The sequence below is a fragment of the Danio rerio genome, chromosome 3, assembly GCF_052040795.2.
Source record: "Danio rerio strain M-AB ecotype USA chromosome 3, GRCz13ab, whole genome shotgun sequence".
NCBI classification, from domain to species: domain Eukaryota; kingdom Metazoa; phylum Chordata; class Actinopteri; order Cypriniformes; family Danionidae; genus Danio; species Danio rerio.
This window is the reverse complement of record NC_141023.1, coordinates 32,785,275-32,808,908: the sequence shown is the minus strand read 5'-3', so window position 1 is coordinate 32,808,908 and position 23,634 is coordinate 32,785,275. Positions and strand designations below refer to the sequence as shown.

Sequence of the window (23,634 nt, the reverse complement as noted above, 5' to 3'; positions counted from 1 at the left end):
TTCAGCAAGTCAAACCATTTCAATAGGTCTTTAAGACACATTTCGGTCTTAGGATACACTTAAACACATGCTAATACCAAAACTAGCTCTGCATTGCCCTACACAAGACAAAATTTTGTCAGCGCTGCTTTAGAATCATTTATTTTTAAGCAAATGTGGGCATGTCTGTGCTCCTAGAGTGTCCTAAAGTAACCCCAGTTTCACTTCTCATTCGAGAGGGTGTTGATGATAGTGCTTGGGCACCAAATAAACAACAGCAAGAGGAACAGGAAGCCCTTGGTGAGGAGCATTGCGTGAGAGACAGTGAGAAGTGGGCTGAGGTTTCTAGCGTATGTGTGCATGTGTGTGTGTGTGTGTTCTTCAGTTTTTGCGGTGGCTTGTACTGACAGCTGTATGTTACCCAGTGACCTGCTCTTCATATCGAGTCCTATGCTTTTGTGGACTGGTTAGGTCTGCATGAGAAGTTCTGTGGATGTATGAATCTTCAAAAAGGCTTAACCACGTCACCACCACTTCTTCAGGTAAGAAGGAATCAGATCAAACCGAGAATAAATATTACAGTAGTGTCTGCTGCGCACGCTTGTAGGTGATGTGTTATTTTAGGAAAATCCAAAGTGTTTCCTCTCACATAGACAGGTTTTCGGGACCTCTGGAGGAGAGGATGTATGTTTTGTGAGGGGCTCCTGCTCACGAGGGCCGAGTGCCCAATGCCTGCTCACTGTAATGTGAAGCGACAGCTAGCCTTCACGCACCAGTGGCCTCCGTGTCCTAAAATGGACACAGGAGGACTCTTTCAGGAAACAGAAAAACAGGGTAGAGGCCGGAGTGTGTGAGAACATCTTTATGCGCTGTGGAAAGTGAAAGACTGATCAATTCTGAGGAATTTTTGGGGGTTATTTTTGGGCCAAACTGGGTTTTGTAGATCAGTAAACAAATTTCCCATTCAATCATATTCCAAATTGGCTGTATATCTGAAATTTGATTGTTTTTTTGTGATGTATTAGTATTTTAATGTTTGATTATAACAATATATGAAAAGAGGAAAGGTTTGTGCTCGCGTTAGCCTGATACAATTGAAAGTATTTTATAGAATCCATTTCTCAAAAACCAGGCTATCTGAAATTTTTCCCAATATTGATGACAGACGTGACAGATGTCATGCACCACAGTGTAATTTAAGTCATATGTTCGTTATGTGCCCTATGTTACAGAATTACTGCATTAATTATTTTACAATTATGTCTAAGTTGTTGCAGGTAAATTTAGACCCATCCCCTAATGTTGCCATTTTTGGGTTTCCAAAGATTTGGTCCCAGTTTAATTCTAAACAACTTGATATTTTGGCCTTTACCTAATTATTAGCCAGGCATCGTATTCTACTTCACTGAAGATCAAATAAGCCTCCAACTACATCCAAATTGCTTGTGGAAACCATGCATTTTCTAAAGCTAGAAAAGGTTAAATGCTCTGGGAAAACTCATTTCTTTAAATGAAGCAATGCTTTATAACTTTAACTCTTTTAACGTCTTGCCTTCAATTTAATAGATGCACTCTCCTTCCTTTGCGATTTATTTATTTAATAGTAATTAAATTTTATTTTGTTTTTAGATAGTATAATGGGGGCTTGAGAAAGCCAACATACTGTTATTCACCTTATTCTTCTTGTACAAGCTGTTGCAGCCATTTGAATCTTTTTGGCTTGAGACTTCCGGTCTCCTTTACTTCCATTCATTTTTAGACATTAAAAACAAGCTCTTTTTGTTGCTGGATGTTGCAAACTGATATTTTCTTATTATATTATTCTACTTGGTCTGTATAGTCATGCAAACACTTGTTTGTAGAGCTAGTACTGCCATTTATTATTCCTAGTTATTTCTCCCATAGACAGCTGAATCAGAAGTTTTAAAGCAATCGCAAACACGAGCGCACGTCCACATTGAAGAATAAGGTCAATACTACATAAACGTATTCTTCTTCCATCTTCTTCTTCTTCTAAGACTAATTTCTATATGCATCTCCTCCTAGACCATTCATACTACAACCAAAAACCCAAAACTGGACCAAACTTTGTGACCTCATAACTTTGCTCCAGACTGTCATACAGACTTAAGATTATGCTCATTTAACTCAGACTAGCCATCTGCCAATCTATGATGACCTTTCAACTTACTAGCCACACCCTAGCAACCACTTACAGCACCTTAGCAACTGTCCCATAGACTTCCATTGTAAAAAAAACTGCCATTGACTTTACATTAAACATAATAACGACATACCAATTCATACTACCAATATAGTGATTCATACTAGAAACATACTAACAAACACACTAACATACTAATCATACTAGAAACATAGTAACAATATACCAATCCATACTAACAAACATATTAATCATACTAGCTAATTCATGCTATAAACATACTAACAACACACTAATTCATACTAAATTCATGCTAACAACATGCTATTATATACTAGAAACATGCTAGCAACATGCTAATTCATACTAAAACAATGCTTACAACATGCTAATTTATGCTACAAACATGCTAGCAACATGCTAATTGAAGTGAGAGCCATGATAATTTGTTAGAACCTGCCTAGCAACCACTCAAAACACCTTAGTAACTGCCTAGCAACACCTTAGCAACCACTCAGAACACTTTAGCAAGTGTATCTGAAAATTTGATTGGCATTGTTAAAAGTCTGCATTCAGTAGGTTGTAATTTTTTGAACACTTTCATTACTCTTGCTTCCATTTTCCCCCTATTAATATTGTTATTTTTTTCTTTTTTTATAGTTATTATTTTCTTCTATTTTGTAAAAAAAACAAAAACAAAGATAATGATATGTAACTATTCGTGCTGAAATAGTGTTTGAAATGTTGGAAATGTTGTCATAAAAATAACAAATTAATATGAGCTTAGTTTGGTCCACTCTCTGAAATACCGTTCATCATTGTTTTGAATTAGTGCATGTGCTTTATAAAAATTTTGAAACAATTCCTAAGAGTAACCATAAAGCCACATTACATTTCAACAAAATGTACAAAAAGTCTATTGCATTAAAAGAACAACAGCACAATGCAATGCAAACATTTAGCAAACTTTAAGCTGTTTTGATTATTAAAGCAGCAAACTTCTGCCAAATTCCAACTCCAACAGTCTATCAAGCTAAAAATGTCAACACACTTCACAAAACTATCTGCCATTCATGCCGTGACAGGCAGTTCAAACTGTATTTTATTTGCCAAAAACACCAATAAAGAACTACACTTTCCACAATCCTGAAGTGGGATCCAATCAGGAAAGTCATTCTCAAAATCATAACAGCAGAGCTCATTCCACCATTAGGAACCTACTAACATCCGTGTTTGTTTGTCTAAAATATTAGGGATCTGTTAAACAAGAATTTTCACAAGCTGTTTATTTCTCTGTGTTACTGGATGTCTGAATGCAAGAGCAGGTCAATACTCTGAATTAGACTGTTCGGGATTATTTCTATATTTACATGGTGCTTCATGGTTTTTCAGAAAACGACCCTTGTTGAACCTGGTGTTAAGATGTGATTTTTTTAAGAAGTGTCTAGATGCAGACCTGGTGCAGATGCAAGCTGAGCTGCATACAATGCTTTTAATGTGCATACCTAACCTCACCCCTAACCCTACCCCTCAGTGGCGTCATTAGCTCCATTAAGTGCATCGAGTCTGAGATTGCATGTCTCAGGTTGCACATGTAAGTCTGCAGTCAGTTACAATTGGATTTTTTTCTACAAATGTTCAGTAATAGATGACACTAAAAACCGATCCAAATTCAGATTCGTCCATGATCATCCACTTCCATTGATAGTTTGTAGTGTAAACTTTTATGAGGTCAAATGAGTTCAAACAGCCACAAAAGATCACCTATTCTCCGCCTACTGACCTAACATGTGAAAGTTACAGGATGTATTGTGAGAGAGCATTGTATTTATGTTTATCTGAACTGTACCAAAACACTCAAATTATTAGCAAAATCATGGTCTGCGTCTACATCCTTTACCTTAATTTGCTTTCTCATTTGCTTGTAAGCTGCATAACATGGGTTTGTTCATTCAAATATACTCACATTCTGCAAAATTTAGAGTGTGACAAATATTACAAAGAGTCTTGGAAAAGTGGCTACAGGAGAAACATTTAAAGGTGGATGCGGTATTGTATATTAGCTGAGCACTTGCAATAAAATCACTTAAATAAATGCATGTTGAGACCAATTGGAAACAGCTGTTAAATGAAAAACATGGAATGGGTATTTCTGAAAACAACACTAAAAACATGTTAACTTCAAAGAGGCATTCTTTGTAGATCAAGCAGAAGAGCATTGTTGCAATGCCAATTTAATGGTTAAAAGTAGATAAAGTGTTTTGCAGATTTATATGTGATAATAAAAACAGAGTACTGCAACAATGTTGTAAATAGAAACCACAAGCATTAAAAACAATAAAAATGGGTGAACTCTTAGTGTATTGCAGTTTGGTGCAATACAGTACCATTTAGCAAAACTATTGTTATTTACGAGGTTGTTTACATGTTGTGTCTAAATACGCCAAAAGCATAAGTGTCGCTGGTTTCTTTTTGTATTTGTGCAGACTTGCCATGTGTCTACATCAAGGTTATTATAGTTAACGGAAAAAAACGAAAACTAGAATTGAAAAAAAACATTTTCGTTAACTGAAACAAAAATAAAAACGAAAGTTTTAATAATCAGGAAGTAAGTGAAACTGTATTGTTTGCATACAAAACTAACTGAAGCTAAAATTATAACAATACCGTCTTTTGTTTTCGTCTTTGTAAATGTATTTAATACATAAGTATTTTAAAAGTAAATCTATTTACTTCGCACTGCCAATTATTATTAGCATATGCCAGGTGTTTGACCCATATGGCACCTCAAGCTGCCTTTCCACTGCATACGACATTTGGACACGACTGTCAGAGTACGCCCCCTTGTGGCAGTCGCAGAGAATTTTCAGTGATGTCGTGCACCATGGGAGAGAAGCTGATTCTTGTGGTGTCCAAAATAAAATGCAAAAAGAGCCTTTATTCTCCGTACACTCACCATGGTTGAATAAATGAATGCTAGAAACTCATAGAGCGCAAAATATTTAGGAGGGAATGTGGAAATTTTTTAATGTAGATTTTTTTCTGATTGGACAACACTGAAATACATCACATCCGGTGAAATATTTCCACCTATCCGCAGCTCAAATCAGATCAGAGTTTTCCGCATACGGAGATGATCAAAACTTCATGCAGCTTCTCTACATCTGAAATAAATGACTTCTGGTCTGTCGCTTGTCAGTTGTCGTATGCAGTGGAAAGGCGGCTTCAGAGTCTGTAATCCTGATGCCATTAGCCAGATCAAGCCACTCCTTCTCCAGTCAGTCCTCGCTGTTGCTCTTGCGATATAACATCGATTGGACATTCATTCATTCATTTTCTTTTTGGCGTTGCCCCTTTATTAATCTTGGGTCGCCACAGCGGAATGAACCACCAACTTATTCAACATAAGCATTTTACGCAGTGGATGCCCTTCCAGCTGCAACCCAACACTAGGAAATAATGACAGTAACACGATGACAATATTAAATACGACCCATGATCTAACACATTTGTGTCCAGTAATAGGTTTTATTTCTGTATTAGTGATCGCGATTGCAAATGAATCGCTCTTTTTAACTGGATCTTCTAGCTCATCAAATTAAACTGAATCATTTGAAATGATTCACGTCCCCAGTAAGCCTTTATACACAAACAGGTTAATTTTTAGCATTCATGATACCCCCTCTGACTGAAAAAGCCAATTTACTTCCCATCACTACTGTGTATCTAACCTCTGAAGCAGCCCTGCACACATATTTTACTGTACTTAGCATAGCTATCTTGTGGGTTGTTGTTTTTGAATTGGAGATGGTAGTGGTAGATGGTAGTATTCATGTGTCCTCTGAATATTTGTTTTAAAAATGTATCTTCGGTTGAGTTTTTATTATACAAGTTTTATTCTGATGATTTTGAATCTTGCAGCTAACAAAGATCTTTATTTAAAAAAAACAAGCAAAGAAAGTATAAATAATAAAAACTAAACTAAAACTAGGCAATTTCAAAATATAAAAACTAGTAAATCTACCTCTAAAAACTAATTAAAACTACCTGAATTTTAAAAAACTAAAATAAAAAAACTAAATAAAAACTAAAACTAATAAAAAAAAAACTTGGTAAAAAAAAAACTAATAAAAAAAAACTTGTTCTACATTTGAGAATGACCAACTTTACTGTAAAAATGCTGGGTTCCACACAAATCCTTCAATTTAATTCAATTCATCTTCCTTTCTATAGCACTTTTACCATGTACATTGTGTCAAAGCAGCTTAACATAGAAGTTCAAGTAAATTTAAACCTTATCAGGACAGTTTTCAAAGTTAAAGTTCAGTTTAGTTCCGTTCAGTGTTGTTTAATTTTCACTGCTGAAAGTCCAAACGCTGAAGAGCAAATCCAATTATGCACAGCTCCACAAGTCCCAAACCAAGCAAGCCAGTGGCGACAGTGGCGATAAACAAACTTCATGATTAAGTTAACTTATTAATTTTGTACAAATTTAAGTAGATTGAACATAAAACAATCAAGTTATCCTAAAAAAAAAACGTAATTGTGTTGCTTCAACTCATTTTAAATAAGTAGTTTGAACAAGCAGCAAAAGTCTATTTTGAGTGTTAAACATTGTCACTTTCTTCTTTAAGTGAGAATGACGTTGATGGCAACTTTTGGTCATAAACCATACCTACAAAGTAGGATAATGTTGGCAGTAGAATCGCAAACCTGACCAAGGTGATCCATATCGAAACATACTGTACTGTACTGGACCCACTCAATGGAAACAAGGCATTTGTGTCTATAATTACGGCAGCAGAGGTCCCTGCTCTACCTGCTCCTTCGCAAAGACTCACTGATCAATAACCAATTAAAAAACCAATTAGCAGTATCTCTACATCACAATCAAGCCTTCAAGCGTTATAAACAAGAACATCTGTGCCAAATGCATTCTGACATGTCTGAGTTGCGATTGCGTAAAGAAATCCAGTGACGGAACCTGGCAGGGGTGAACACTGAGGTAAATAAAACGGTCGCCATGTTGAGTCCGCTTCCTACACTTGCTGTCTTTTAACAAGCATCCATTTCCACCTAATTAGTGCCTAGGATTTTAATTGCAGTTTACAGAGTTGTTCTGTTTTATTGAGCTTGTGAATGTGTGTTTGTGTACAGACAGAGAAGACCTTGTTACGCGCCAATTGGAGCAGGCAGTTTCTTTTTTTGAGGCCTGTTGTGGCTGGTGATATAATAGAGGTGTCCTCGAGTATCTGTAATCTTGCTAGCAGAGAAAAGTTGAACAAGGAGAGGGTTTGTTTTCTTCAGCGTTGACATTAGGTTGAATGCGAATCAGGTAAATTACTACTATGCATTTATTCGGTTTGTCTTGGTCAAGTTTTCTTTGTTTTTGTTGTGAATGTGGGTCAGTAGATGTTCAAAGAGCACATGAAGAAGAAGACAAGGTAGGAAGTGGTAAGCGAGGTGAATAATTCATTTGTCTGTCTTCCATGTGTGCACTTTCATCAGCCTCATTATCCCTGTCATCACTGGGCTCTGTCCTCTCATGTGGATCATGGTGCCATTCACTCACTGCCTTGGAGCAGCACTGTGCCCAATGCGGATATATTTCACAGATTAGTTTCCCCGAGAAGGGAAGATAGATTGAGCGCTTTGTGCCTGTCAAATTGTACCTACAGTAGTCCAGCCTTTAGGTTTTTTTTTTTTTTTTTTTTTTTTTAAAGCTGTGATCTTAAAGAATTTTCATGCTGGGTCAAAAACATATTGGTGTTGGCATTAAATTACAAAGGTGAATTAACATACATTGAAAACATTAAATGCAAGGAAAATTTCTGCTCGAATTTTTCAAATAAAAACATACAAGGGTGGAATAATGACTTGTTGTCTTTTAATGAAACAGAAAATACAATGTAAAACATAAAAAAACAACATAGTATTTATTCTGGCTTGTATTAAAATATATGTGGACAGGTTCACACTTTTATTTTAGTTTTATTATATTTTAAATGATGAAAAAATGTGCTCTATCTATCTATCTATCTATCTATCTATCTATCTATCTATCTATCTATCTATCTATCTATCTATCTATCTATCTATCTATCTATATATCTATCTATCTATCTATCTATCTATCTATCTATCTATCTATCTATCTATCTATCTATCTATCTATCTATCTATCTATCTATCTATCTATCTATCTATCTATCTATCTATCTATCTATCTATCTATCTATCTATCTATCTAACTATCTATCTATAAACTGTTTTTATCTATCTATCTATCTATCTATCTATCTATCTATCTATCTATCTATCTATCTATCTATCTATCTATCTATCTATCTATCTATCTATCTATCTATCTATCTATCTATCTAACTACATCTATAAACTGTTTTTATCTATCTATCTATCTATCTATCTATCTATCTATCTATCTATCTATCTATCTATCTATCTATCTATCTATCTATCTATCTATCTATCTATCTATCTATCTATCTATCTATCTATCTATCTATCTATCTATCTATATATATATATATATATATATATATATATATATATATATATATATATAAACCAATTTTACTTTAAACCGAACCTTAGAGACAATAAAAAGCTAATTAAAGTATTTTAAAATATGTTAATAAATATATATTTATAAAAAAACAGAACTTAGGGTCGCAAAATTACATTTATTTAAATACTCATAATCGTTGCATACGCTAGTAATGCATACTGTATAATTAAAGTATGAATAAACATTCATAATCATTACCCATATTCATCTTCAGCCAACCATTATTACAACTTTTTTCCTTCTTGTGTGCTGCAGAGCCATACATTCTGTCCTTCAATATGTCCTTCTCTGACTTCCTGTTTCAACTGGAAATATTTCAACACCATGAGGAAAACTATGTTCCTTTACACTTCAGAAACGTGGAGCCTGTAAGAGTGCACTTATACAATATTCATTCATTCATTTTTCTTCAGCTTAGTCCCTGATTTATCAGGGGTCGCCACAGCGGAATGAACTACCATCTGGCATATGTTTTACGCAGTGGATGTCTTTTTAGCCACAACCCAGCCCATGCTGGGAAACACCCATACACTCTCTCATTCACACTACACTCATAAACTACGCCCAATTCAGTTCATCCAATTTATAGCCCAAGCCCCACTTAACATTTTCATTTAAAACAGCTATTATTATCATTGTTCTTGCATGCATTAACTACAAAAAAGTGATTTGCTGAAAACAGCGTGTGCATGTGTATTCCGGGTTGTGTTTGGCAGGCATGATACAGTGTTTTCTGTTATTTTTGCGGATATGTGAGAAGACAAAATTATGAACCCTCCTATTAATTTGCATTCATTTTCAAATATTTCCCAATTCCTATTTAAATTTCCTTTTTTCTTCTGTAGAATATCTTATTTCTTTTAGTTTGGCTGGAATTATATATATATATATATATATATATATATATATATATATATATATATATATATATATATATATATATATATATATATATATATATATATATATATATATATATAATATATATATATATAAATATATATATATATATATATATTTTTTTATTATTATTATTTTATTATTAGTCCCTAAATAATTAAATTTTCTGATTTTCAGTTGGCTACAGAACAAACCACTAATGACTTGCCATATTAACCAAACTTGTCTAGTTAATGTAATTTGCATTTTACTAGTATAACTACAAATAGATTACTAATATCTTGCAAAACATCTAGTAAATATTATGCAAAGCCACCATAGCAAAATAAATGAGTTATTAGAAATTAGTTAATAAAACAATTGTGTTTAAAAATGTGTTGAAAACATATTCTAATTCACAGTATTTACATACATATAAATACATAGTAAACATGTATATGTTATGTTAATACAAACTCGTGTGTGTGTTTGTGTGTGTGTGTATACTCAATAGTGAATCCCTTCATAACATGACCACCAACAACACCACTTCTTTCTGCTGTCCTCGAAATGATTCTCAGAATTTTTACTTGTCCCATCCTATAGCAGTGCCTCCGACCTACATTCTGCCTCTTTTCCCTTCACTCTTTCCCCACTCACTCAGTTCTGTCTATTGTTATCAGTCCGCCTAATGGGCTTCTTTCCATGGCTTTGTTCTGGCAGGCGAATGAGTGCAGAAAAGGGAGGGCAGTGGAGGCTTGACGAGAGAAAGGGCAATCGAGTTCGTTTCTTTAAAGGATATCAGTCATTTCGATATAATCGCCCTCCCGAGCAGCAGATTCACAAACACGACACTTCCTCTCTTTGAACCAAACGCACCAACAATCATACTTGAGTTCTAGTGCTCACACAAGAAGTGTGTTGATATTCCTATAAAACAACTCTAGACACGTTTGACTGCTAATAAACGCATAATAGTGTAATAAAAAAGGAATAATTACTGTCTTAAAAATTACAACAAAGTGCTACTTTTACTGTTACGATGAATAAACATGCGCTTCTGGCACTGCAAAAAAAAGCTTTTTCTACTTAGATTTGTTGTCTTGTTTCTAGTTCAAACATCTAAAAATTCTGAAATTGAGAAGCATTTTCTGGACAAGCAAAACATATAATCTCGTTTTCAGAAATAATGTGCCAAAATTAAGTTTTTTCTTTAAACAAGCTAAATAATCTGCTCACAGGGCAGGCAAAATAATCTTATGCCAGAAGGAAAAACAATATTATTTTGCTTACCTCATTGGCAGATTATTTTGCTTGTTTTAAGGAAAAACTTTCTTAATTTTGACATTTTATTTCTTAAAAAAACAAAACAATCTTTTTTACTTGTCTTGAAACTGCTTCTTGAATAAAGAATTTCAATTAGGAAATAAAAGAAAAACTCTAAGTAAGAAATAAATTTTTGGCAGTGGGGGGTTGTGCATTTACCTGATTTAAACCAAAAATGCTTTAAAATTTGTTTCTTCATTTGCCATTCATTTAGATATCAACATTTTTGGGACAACACACTTTTGAAAATGGATTTTAAAGTACAAGTTTAACAAATGTTTTGTGTGTGTGCGTGTGTGTGTGCGTGTGTGTGTGTGTGTGTGTGTGTGTGTGTGTGTGTGTGTGTGTGTGTGTGTGTGTGTGTGTGTGTTCATGTGTGTGTGTTCATGTGTAAGCTATACAAAATTGTGATTTTGTGTTTATTTTATAAACAGGCAAGCGTACTTGACAACCAAAACAACAATGGTGGACTATTAGGACTATATCTATGCATGTGTGTAGTGTTTCTTCACTAATGTACTGTATGCCAGCCACTTACTGTTTATTATAGTTATATTTTGCAGGTCTGTGTGAACAGGAATTATTTTGAGCGCTGTCTGTAAGTCTATAGATTAAAACTTTTTCATTTTTACGTGAGTTGTTTCCGTGTACCTTTAGTCTATTAGTCTGACTTATGATATTGTTCTAATGAAAACAAAATGGGCTGTATGCACAGCTCGTGTTGTTCAGCCAATGATGAACTTCCAGTGAAAGCCTAATGTGACTATTTAAATTTCATATAGGTTCATTTTACAGCATCGATGTTGTAATGTAATTCAAATATAATCAGTTAAATAGACTTAAGCATTAATTTGGTTGTTAAAAAAAGTGTAAAAAAAAAAAAAAGACGAAAGACTCCATTGAAAATACTGGGGTAAAATTAATTTCCACATTTTGAAGGCATGGCATGAAAAAAATATAACTTAATGCAGTGCTTCCTGTTTAATCTGAGACCCACTTTATATCATATCTCAGCCAGGTAAGTGAAGATCGCTGTATTTTTAAAAAATCAGATCTTAAACGCTGTGATTTTGTATGGGATGACAATTCCCCAGAAGTCCTGGGGCTGGCTGACTGAAATGAAAAGTTTTGATTCAAATTCAGCGTGAACCAGAAGTTGCAGAGACTTTTATTTTACAACTGTAATGGAAAGAAGTTGATTGTTGGCTTAATTGTGTTTTTTAATGATTTATTTCAATATGTATTTTATACTTATACTTTATTTTGTACAGTTTGTTGAAATCTGTCAAATAAAAATTATATTTAATTCATTATGCTGATGTACTTCCAACTGAAATTGAATATTGAGTAGGGGATAGAGCTTTCTTTTACGTATCATTCCCTTTTAGCAAACTAACGGTATGGGGGGCCTGGTTAAGAAAAATGTGGCTGAAGTGCCAAACAGACAATTGACAAATTGTGTGATTGAAGATTACCAAAACATATTCAGCGGATTAACTTGCACATTAATTGTTCACCTAAATAATAACAATGTGCGCTAGCAAAATAAACATTGTAATTTGGATTTCACACAGACTTTAATTTTATAATTTACAGGACAAGCATGTCAGACTAAAGCCATGAACATGCATCAGAGGTGAAAAAGATTTGAAGCAGCCTGACAATTCTAACCTTCACAGCATCTCTCTGATGGCTGGCAGAGGAGATATAGACTTAAAGGTGCACTTAAAACAAAAGTAAACCAGACTGCTCAGCCTATAGATGCTAAAGGGTTAAGCACGTTCACTGCCCGCATCTGGGAGTCATTTAAAACATTCCACAAGGCTTACCACATGCTTTCAGACAGGCTAAACCCCATGGAGCAGATTTTGCTGTCCAGGACTGGAAGTTTTCAAAGAGTGCATTTCAGAAAATGTAAGTCTTATGGCTTTTTAAAGGCTAGAGATGAGATCCGAGGGTGGCAGGGAAGACTGTACTGGATTGGGGCTCTGCGACTGTCTTTGTGCAGCAGTGCGTGTGTGGATCAGTAGTAAGGCTGTCCTCTTTGAAGTGGCGGGATGCTAAATGGCGCTAGCTCTTTCCCACCCTCTGATAGGATCTTCACAGGCTTGCATTCCCAGCTCATTTCCTCTGGTCAAGTCTTGTGACCCGTCAAAACACAGAGGGGTTTTAGGTGTTCGCTCTAGCTGTGATACATAGGCCATACAAATTAAGCCTTGTGCAATTAAACAATGACAAAAAAATGACAGGCTCACTTAACCCAAGGGGGACCTGCTATATTCATTGCAGGGCTGCAGGATAGGGGGTCGGGGATCACTTTATTTCAAGATTCGTACATGTTAAATGGGTCCAGAGAAGAAATATCGGTTTATGTAGACCTGGTCCTCCATTATATAGACCAGTTTTCATCTTTGCTCACCAAAGCTTGATTTTTTTTACTAAATAATTTATTTATTTTCTTTTCGGCTTAGTCCCTTTATTATTCTGGGGTGGATTGACAGCAGATTGAACCATCAACTTATCCAGCACATGTTTTATGCAGTGGATGCCCTTCCAGCTGCAACCCATAACTGGGAAACTTCCATACACACTCATTCACACACATACACGGACAATTTGGCATGCCCAATTCACCTATACCGCATGTCTTTGGACTTGTGGGGGAAACCAGAAGCACCTGGAGGAAACATGTCAACACAGGGACAACATGCAAGCTCCACACAGAAATACCAACTGACCCAGCCAAGGCTCAAACTAGCGACCTTCTTGCTGTAAGACAATCATTTATTTAATCATTTAATCATTTAATCATTTATCTCTGAACCCAAATTTTGAACTGTAGTGTATTTTAATGCCTTTTAATTCGTCACTCTAGAATTATAAGATTCTATCTGACATTTTTGTTAAAATTGAGTTATTCACATATTCTTAATAAATGACAACTTATTTACATTATGTGATGTTTTTATTATAAGTTTTTTTTTATATTAAGATGTTTCATTCAAAAAAAAAAAAAAGTTGAATTCTAGCTTGGCTCTATAAGTTTCTTTGTGAGCCAGTCAGCATTTAAAAATACCTGAAAAGATGTGTGTAAATGTGATGATTTATAGAAGCATTTTGACATTGAGATGAAATGGTAAATTTTACATTGTTGAAAAAGAAAGGTATAAAAAATGTAAAATGATGAACGTGAAATATTTTTATTTGGGTATATATGGTCAGTCAAATATTTTTCAGTGTTTATTAAACTCATTTGCTCTTTGTCTGCTTTCTTTTAAAGTCTTTAAATTTGATATTAAGCCTTAAAGGGCAAATACTTCATTTAATTCATGGGGCATGTATTTTAATTAATATAATTCAAACAATCATATAAAGTATTAAATTCAATAAATATTAACATAATAATTACATTAAATGAACAGCTACACTAGACAAATATTTAGCACAGTCTTGTTAATTTGCTTAACATGAACAAGAAAAAAAAAGTTCATCCTAAAACATTGAATTAATGTTATAAAAAGCAAAAATCTAACTTACTTAAGCATTAACATATTGTTACAACGCCAATTTTTATTTTTAATTAATAAGCAGACTGATTGTATTTCTTGAAAAGTAATGCTTCACTTAATGATCTGCAAGATAGAACCTTATAATTTCAAGCGGAAATTACTTTTTAGAATTATTAGGTTCTATCTGCATTTGTCCTGTTTGTTTTACCCCAACTTGCAAATTTAAGAGATTTTTGATAATAATTTACATTTAGAGTACATTTAGGGGCTCTGTCATTTTAATGTATGAAAGAGAACTGTTTGCTGTATGGAATTAAAAACTTTGAAGCTCAATATCTCAAAATTATTTAGAACGCAGATAGAACCTTATAATTCCAAGGTGACGATATGTCAGCATCATAAGACATTTATGCATTAGAAAACGCATCAACATGATACTGTAAAAATGTGATCATACAAGCTGTTTTTAATCCTTTCTGTTTTCATTTCAATTTGAAAGTTTGGTAACACTTTATTTTGATGGTCCATTTAAATATTAGTAGACTGACTGCTTAATATCTGCAGATACTGCTCCTTTAACAGACATTTAAATGACTATAAGAAACTTTGCATGTCAACTTACACTATCCCTAACCCCAACAGTCCACTTATAATCTAATGAGAATTAGTTGGCATGTAGATGCAATGTAACAAACAGACCATCAAAATAAAGTGACCGAAAGTTTTCATAATTATGATATTTCTTCGTTTTTAAAAGTCTATTATTTTAGTTGCTGTTAATTTTTTTTAAAACAAATGTACATCTAACCAAAACTACAGACATAAGATTTTGTATAATCAAGACTTTGCTAAATTTGAGTAAAATCCATTTTTTTCTATATTTCCCTAATAAAGTAGGACCACATGGGAGAGATTAAAACCAAACCACTTTAAAACCAACTCATAATCTTAGGCATGTGTTCCTAAATTTAGACCCGAGAAGAAAAAAGAAAACAGATTTCCCCCCAAAAAATCTCACATTTGATGTTTTTACAGGTTAACGAATGGGATTATGAGTCATTAGAACAGCCATTGAAGCTCTTAGGCCAGGCAAACCACATGTGACATGACTCCATCTAAAAAGGAGAGTTTATCTTTCTCTTCTGTTAATGGGACGTTCCCTCATTTGCAAGGTGATGGGCCATATAGGCAAAAGGTCTTGGCATTCTTTCAGCAGTCGTACTATTTGCAAGCACACACTGAGGGGGTCAGTAATATTGTACACAATGATGGGTAGCAAAACAAGTAGAGGCAAAGGCTGCTTCTGGAAATAGCTCACATAAACAAGATGAGGGGAGACAAACTGACGACACCTCCCTAGTGAGGGAAGACGGATTTAACTCACCTGGTTTAAGCTGGTTTAGGACGGTCTCCCAGCAATCTGAGAATTTAATAGTGTTTTGCTCGCTTCGCTGTGGATTGCTTTTTCCTTTGTTATTGCGACAGAAGAGCTTTTGCAATAGAGAGAATGTGTCCTTGTTGTCACAGTGAAGTGGTAAAAGGTCATAAAAGAGTGTGGATGCTCAGCGCTTGTGTAATTCAAGGAATCTTCTCTAGATCAATGGTGCTTGCAGTTGTTTTTCACACAGTGCACATCACCATGTTGACACATCTGTTCCGAGGCCACAAAATAAAGCAATGTAAATGATTGTTTAAAGCTTTTTGAAGCCTGAATACAACATGTTGTATGTTGTAAAAATGAAATGATACACCATTAGGGGTTTCTCAGACTGACACATTGGTGGAACCTCTAAAGGCAGCTTATTATAATGCCTCAAATACTGTGTGCTCAAAAAAACTGCAGCGTATATGTTTCAAGTGCCTCAAAGCTTTTCCATGTCATCATTATGGTGTAACTGGAGGAACTCTGACAGTGTTTATATGAATTCCAATTTGCACTTTCCTACCCTTACTCATCAAAATTGTGCAGTCCTTCACACATGCTGTACTATAGCATGCGGCATTTGAGTTTATATAAGCCTCTTTTGATGCTATAGACAATTTTGAGGGATGTAAACAAAAACAATGGTCCCAACGTATTTCCTGATTTACATTTCTAATTTCTATAGCTTTCGAGAATCCAAAGAGCCATATATTGCTAAATAATGTTACGATAGCTGTTTTAACATTAGGTTACGATCGAATTGTCTCCTGTTACAGTTATGAAATCGTTTGATAACAAGCAGGAAATGTTCATGGGTCAATGACATGACCACATTGAAATGGTCTATTTGATACAATATGGGTGATTTAAATATAGTTGAATCTGGGTGATTTTAATATAATCAAAGAGAAAACAAAAAGTGATCAATTAACATCAGGGTGGGAATTATAGAGGGTTTGGGGGGATTGACCTGATTAAATAAGGCTTGATTCCCCGCTGAAAAACATCAAAATAAGATGTATGAGGGGTCCCTTTGAACCTGAGAAAAAGTTCACTCTGATCTGTATTTTAAATTATAATGTTTATAATTAAAATATTAGATATTAATTTAATGACCCCTTTAACAGTTAATACCATAGGGAATGCATAATTATGCCAATTCATCTATAGATAAACATGAGAAAAAAGTCTAAAACAGGCAGATTTAGACAACGATAGGAGTACCGATAAGAGTTCACAAAACCGGTTTCTCATAAAAAAGATGTTTGTTTCTATATAGCCTAAAAATAAAGTCAAATTAGATGCTTGGTTGGCCCTAAAGTAAGCCAAAATAGCTAATCAGGTTAGAATACACCAAATAGCCTATCCCACAAAACACTGAAAACATAAAAAACATTTTATTAACAAATAAGATAAAATGTAAATAAATACATAAACTTGTTTCACTGAAGGGGCAGAAAGGTGGCGTATTTAGTAGCAAATTGCCTCAGAGCAAAAAGTTTGCTGGTTTAAGCCCCAACTGGGTCAGTTAGCATTTCTGTGCGGAGTTTGCATGTTCTTCCCGTGTTGGCATGGGTTTCCTCTGTGTGCTTCGGTTTCCCCCACAAGTCCAAAGACTATAGGTGAATTGAATAAACTAAATTGGCCACAGTGTAGTATGCGAGTGTGTGCAAGAGTGTGTAGGTGTTTCCCAGTGTTGGGTTGTGGCTGGAAGGGCATCTGCTGCATAAAACATATGCTGGATAAGTCGGCGGTTCATTCTGCTGTGGCGACCCCAGATTAATAAAGCGATTAAGCTGAAAAGAAAATGAATGAATTATTCACTGAGGCATGTATTACACAAACTAACATAACTGAAAAAGTTGACCCTCTGATTGTCAATGTATAATTCGCACACCAATTTACATGTTTTTGTAAATACTAGTATCTTATTTTTAATAAAAATTAAAACTATAGCAATGCATTGACTGTGTGACACAATTTATTTATGACATTTTCATGTCAATAAACCAAATGTATTGCATTGCTGCATTGGGCGTTTGGGTGTAGACAGCTTCTTTGACTACATTTACATGTACACCAATTGGCTGATTATTGTTTTGCTGCATTTTTATCACCATACATTCATAGCCAAACCAACAACGCAGTTTTAAAGATTTTATTGCGCCATGGTTTTTATTTACTTCCAGTGCAGAATGCTTGGTGGTTTCTTCTTGTCATCTCATTTTCACTGTTTCTAACCAACCCTGGGTTCGAGGAACCTCTTATATTTTCTTAAATATAGTACCTCTCCTTTTAATTTTCACAGTGCTATCCGATTCAGAACTTCTAAAGATGTTTTAGGCAGAAGAGACCTGAAACGCAGCCTTGCCCTAATGCAAACGCACCAAACTTCCTGCATAGCGCGCTGTGGTTACATAAAGGCTCGCAGCAGCTGAGCTTATGATGAGCCGTATCGTGCCCTGAAGTGACACCGCGGAAGGGGAGAATGGGAGGAGACGCGGCGGAGGCTGGCCGGTGTTCGGTTTCACCAGCTCACACGTGACCGCAATGGCTGCTCGTCTGTGCCGTGCGGTGCATCATTGCTCTGCCGCCCTGCGAATGTAGACTACAGCGGGATCCTTGCGTCGGTGAACTGTAGGAGCGGGCACTCACCACCCGCTGAAGCCAAATTCCTCCGCAGGCTCGCCCGGCGGAGAAGAACGACATTCGGCGGAGAAATTAAAGCATCTCGGGCTAGAACTTCCAGCAACCAGCACGGCGGTAGGAGGAGTCAACAGGTATTGGCGCTCTCTGTTTACGTGACAATACAATTGCTCGGCTTGACAGGTAGTCGCATTGATAGCGTCTTGACAGATGTGGAGCTGTGAATAGGCGCGTCTCTCAGCGCTCAGATGCGGTGTGCTACTTAACTGTTAAAGCCGCCCGTTGAGTTTGATCGAAACCACATACCGGGTAATAAAGCCCGGTATGCGGCAGCTGCGTAATAAAATGCGCGGTATTGTTCTCTCACCTGAATGAGCAATGTGTCATTGAGAGCTTTTGCAGCAGGTCCTTCATGCAAAGGCTCGCCAAGCTGCACTAGCTGTGTTGTTCCACTGAATTGTGTCGACTTTATTCATACTGTGTATATTTTTTACATTGGCAAAGACTGTGTGGATGTTTAAAATTGCAATCATATTATATGCTTGATTATACAGGCATGTATGGCATGTTGAGAGGGCTGTATGCACCATGCTATTATATCACAAAGCATTTAAAGTGGGTCACTTCATTCTACAAACAAAAGCAACAGATGCCTGTGTATAAGTAATTTCCTGCATGGATTAACTGCTTGAAATACTGTTTAAGGTCATTTGGGTATAGCTAAACTTGCATTTTGAGTACCTGAATACTGAGCAGAATCTGTATTCAGCTGACCTGAAAACTGCTAAAGTCACAGTTCACCCACCAATGAAAGTTTGCTGTTAATTAACTTCCTAGGGTGATTAAAAATGTAGGTATATTGTTATTCAAAACAACATTAAGTTTGATTTTTAGATGAAAATGTCCTCTAATTAATGAAACTTTGAGAATCCAAAACACAACATATGGGCTAAAATTTAAGTAAAGTTGTTTTTTATTTACACATTCTGACTTTCTCCTTAACAACACAAATAATTTTGTTTTCAAAAAGTATTCTTTGCAAATTTCAAATAGTGAAATCATTAATAGCGGCCAACGACTATCAAAGTACAGCAGTGTTCACACAGTCAAATAAATAGTGCTGATGTTGTTTTGAAGTCACATTTACATGATTTTAGGCTGAATATTCAAAGAACCATGGTAAACAATGTAGGAAGCAAGTCACAATTTGTTACTGAATGAATGTGCGAATATAAAACAAACTCTACCTCAATTAGTCTACAGGCAAAACAAAATGAATACCCATTGCTCCAGGAGATATATATCTATATATATATATATATATATATATATATATATATATATATATATATATATATATATATATATATATATATATAATGAAGTCTAATGAAGCGAATATAAAACTGATCTTTATTTACAACTGTCTTTAATTTACAACCTCAATAAACTGTCCTGAGCATATTCACAATATAGCACAAACCTTATGTGGCATAATGACATTTGTGCAAATGCAAACTCATATGTTGGATGACACTGTTTATATATAGTAGGGAGGGAGGAAGTGCAATAATGCGTGTGTATTCTATATGTTGCAAAATATGCAGAAAAATATGATTATGGTCACGTTCATGAACTCAATCAGGAAGATTGACTTTCCACAGATTCTCAGTGTTTGATGTACTTTTAGGGCTTTTTGGAATATATTCAGATTTCTATTGCTGAGAGTCTGTTTCCCGCAGCTGTTGAATATTTTGGATTCTTTTTTTGTCAAACCCTGCCTGTATTAAATAAGATACAATAAGAAGCTTGATCAAGAACATCCCAGCAGACACACAATGCAATATGATGTTAATATTAGGTTGTATTTAGGTTGCCAGCGTCTAAGGACAATGTTATTCTGACCTCCAATAATGACGTTGATATTTTGTTGATTTTACGTTGTGTTAAAAAGTGACAAATCTAACGTCTAGCTAACCTCTTAAACCAACATCATATTGACGTCAAATACTGACATTTATTCGTCAGGTATGGCAACCGAAGTCCAACATTTGATAGGCATCATATTGGTAACACACAATGTCAAGCTGTAACATCATTAGACATTGATATTTGGTTGTTTTTTGGTTTCATTGAAAAGTAACTAAAATGCAACACCTGTCCGACGTTGGACATTGACAGTGGCCTGACGACGGGTTCTAATGTCAACTTGATTTTCATTTCCAAACAAAATGCAACATCCCGCGACCCTAGCATTCAACACCAGTCTGATGTCATGTTGACGTCTTGTGCCTGCTGGGATTCATTGAATGCAAACAAGTTGTGTGTAAGAGGCATGTGCACAAATGTTAAGTAGAATATTAACCTTATGCCTAAATTATGCAACGATGTAAAACGGGAGTTTAAACTCAGTCCTCCTGGAAAGCTCTTGTCCTGCAGAGATTAGCTTCAACTTGTGTAAACAAACCTACTTGGAAGCTTCTAGTAAGACCTTCATTGGCTTGCCAGGAAATGGAGCTAAACTCTTCAGGACAGTGGCCCTCCAAGACAGAGTTAAGACCACCTTGATATAAAAGAACTGCTGAAATTGTTATTTAAACCAGTTCATGCAAACTGTTCTAGAGCGAATATTTGCAGTTGCAGTGAGATATTTGACTTTTGATTATATTGTCAAATTAACTATTTTTAAAAGACTTTTAAAGAGGAGTTGATTCCCAATTTTTTCACTCTCGATTCTCAATGCCTCTGAATCAGTTCCCTTTGTAATAAACTTTCAGTCCATTACAAAGTATATGCCGTTATGAGACTGAGCCTGTTATGATGTCAATATCTGGTTTTGTGTTATCTGGAAGTAAAAAGGTTCTTTAGAGCATTATGAGGGGGAGATGTTAATGATGACCGAATAATAGTTTTATAGCGCACTATAAAATGCAGCAGTGAGGATAAAATGAGTCACATTTGTGATACATTGAAACTATACAGAATATGGTGAAAGAAGCTAGATGTTTTGGGTTAGTTCTGTTTTCGCTGCTAAATGGGAAGTTCTTCGACCATCTGTCTGCAATAGAAAGAGGAATGGGTACGATATTTGCTTCCTCATAGCGCTGCCACTTTCATGCCCGTTGTCTGCAGAGACGTATGCCACAAAGCTTGACATTTAGATTTTTCTGCTTATGAAAGCATGTGCATGCTCACCGTATCACCTCCTGCTGTGCGTGCTTCAAATCTTCCGTCAGGCTCTGTAATGTTCTCTGTCGTACCAAAATAGCAGGGAAGGAACACAAAGCTGACAGAATCGGTGCTATCCAATAAAGCCATCTTTGCTGTTTTTTTTCTTTTTCTTTTTCAGAAATCTGCTTTTTTTTGCACTGCTGGAAGTTGTCACGCCCCTCTGTAGTGCTCTGTTTTTTTATCTCCCTCCCTCTATCTTTCTCCACTGGATGGATTTTAGCATACTTTCTCATTAGTCATTTCAAATTGCCCGCAATATTGTAAATTGATGGAACAGATGATTATTCATTTTGGATCCCTGTCTTTAAAGGGATCTCTCACTCAGAAATGAACATTCTGTCATCAGTTACTCACTCTCATATCATTCCAAACCTATTAAACTTGTACTCATATTTGAAGCACAATTGAAGATTGTCCATTCATTTATGGTCTAAGGAATCTGCATTTTTATACTATATACAGGGTAGTTGTTAAAAGTTAGTCGTATAAATCAAAGTAATCCGGAGAGAGTTGATTGCTTCTTGAACAATATATATACAGTATATATGACTATATACCTAGGATGATGATGTCTTGATGTACTTGTAGCTTTCCAGTTTTGTTTGACTTTTTCATTTTCTGTCTTGTTTTCTCTTGAAAACCCTAATGAACACACAAACATAGAGCACATCTAATATGGCAAATGACTTTTCCTATTTTTGATGATGTCTGTGTAAGGGCTTTCGTCATTATGCAAATAGAGATGACATTTAATGGAAAAAGAAGAGTTTTTCTCTTCCAAAAGTTTTTTTTAAATTAAATTATGATCAGTATTCAGAGCTCAACAATAAGGATTGCCTAAGCGTGAAAGACGCTCGGGACAGTAAACAGGATCGTTACTGGCCCAGTTGGTTACTTCCTCAAGTCAAGAAACAGCTTGTGCTTTTAAGCCTTTAAGTGCTGTGTTCTCTGTGATGTCGTAAACACCATATTGCTATTTGTTTTTCTTATGTGATTGGATGTTGTGAGCACGTTATTTTGTTCCGTAACCAGGGGTCTGTTCTTCGTATATGGATTACTCAAATAGCTGGATTGGGTTATTAACGATTTGACACGATCCAGGATCGTTTCATCTTTTAAAACTGATCTGAGTTGTTGTCAAAGCAACAGGTCTGGTGGCTCAAACCTGCTCGGGAGCAGCCAAATTTCATATAAACAGTGTTATATTGTGTCATTCAAGGAAAGGTAATACTGAAAGTATGTACCGAATTCTGATATTTACTTGAAATATTAGTTATATATACTTATAAAATATAGTAAAATAGTTTTTAAAAGATTTATAAATAAAACTTGTGCCATCTGCACTCCGAGATAAAAGTACAAAGACTATCACAGGGTTGTTCTCCCCAAGGTGTTGGAAGAAAACATTAATATGGATACAAAACTTGTAGTATTTTAAGGTACCAACTTTAGTACAATTTGTGTATGATAATAGACATGCACACTATTCGACTGTTTTTTGAGAAATGATAATTTATGCAGTCATGCACATGTTGTGACAGTTAATATGATGGTGATTTGATGCTTTGCAAAAGCATTTGCAGACACCTTTACTGATATCTAAGCATTTTTAATGCAAAATTATTTTAAATAGCCAGTTATTCCTTAAGGCTGATTTATACTTCTGTGTCAAACGCACGCGTATGCAACAGTGTGGACGCATAGCCCTACGCCTTGGCCATCGGCGTCGCTGACGTTCACCTCTCAAAAAATGTAACTACACGTCGCAACGACGCGTAGCGCAAGCTCTGTGATTGGTCGGCTTGGAAGCGCTGACGAGTCTGGGCGGGACCAAGAGCAGCGCGAATAGCGCGACCCCGATGGTGCGATTGTTTACAAGTGTGGAGTC

The 23,634-nt window shown here is 35.5% G+C and overlaps 1 protein-coding gene across 2 annotated transcripts in view; it reads left to right on the top strand.

Annotated features, from left to right (window-relative positions):
* The first annotated feature begins 180 nt into the window (after positions 1–180).
* The window catches only part of rarab (retinoic acid receptor, alpha b), a 213,498-nt gene continuing 190,044 nt past the window's right edge, over positions 181–23,634 (top strand). The window contains exon 1 of one of the 2 annotated variants that reach the window (XM_087242753.1): positions 181–521. The gene's annotated coding sequence lies outside the window, so the exon portion shown is untranslated. Of the gene's footprint in view, positions 522–18,406; positions 18,650–23,634 lie in introns of those variants that run through there. The other variant, XM_087242752.2, reaches the window with a different exon arrangement.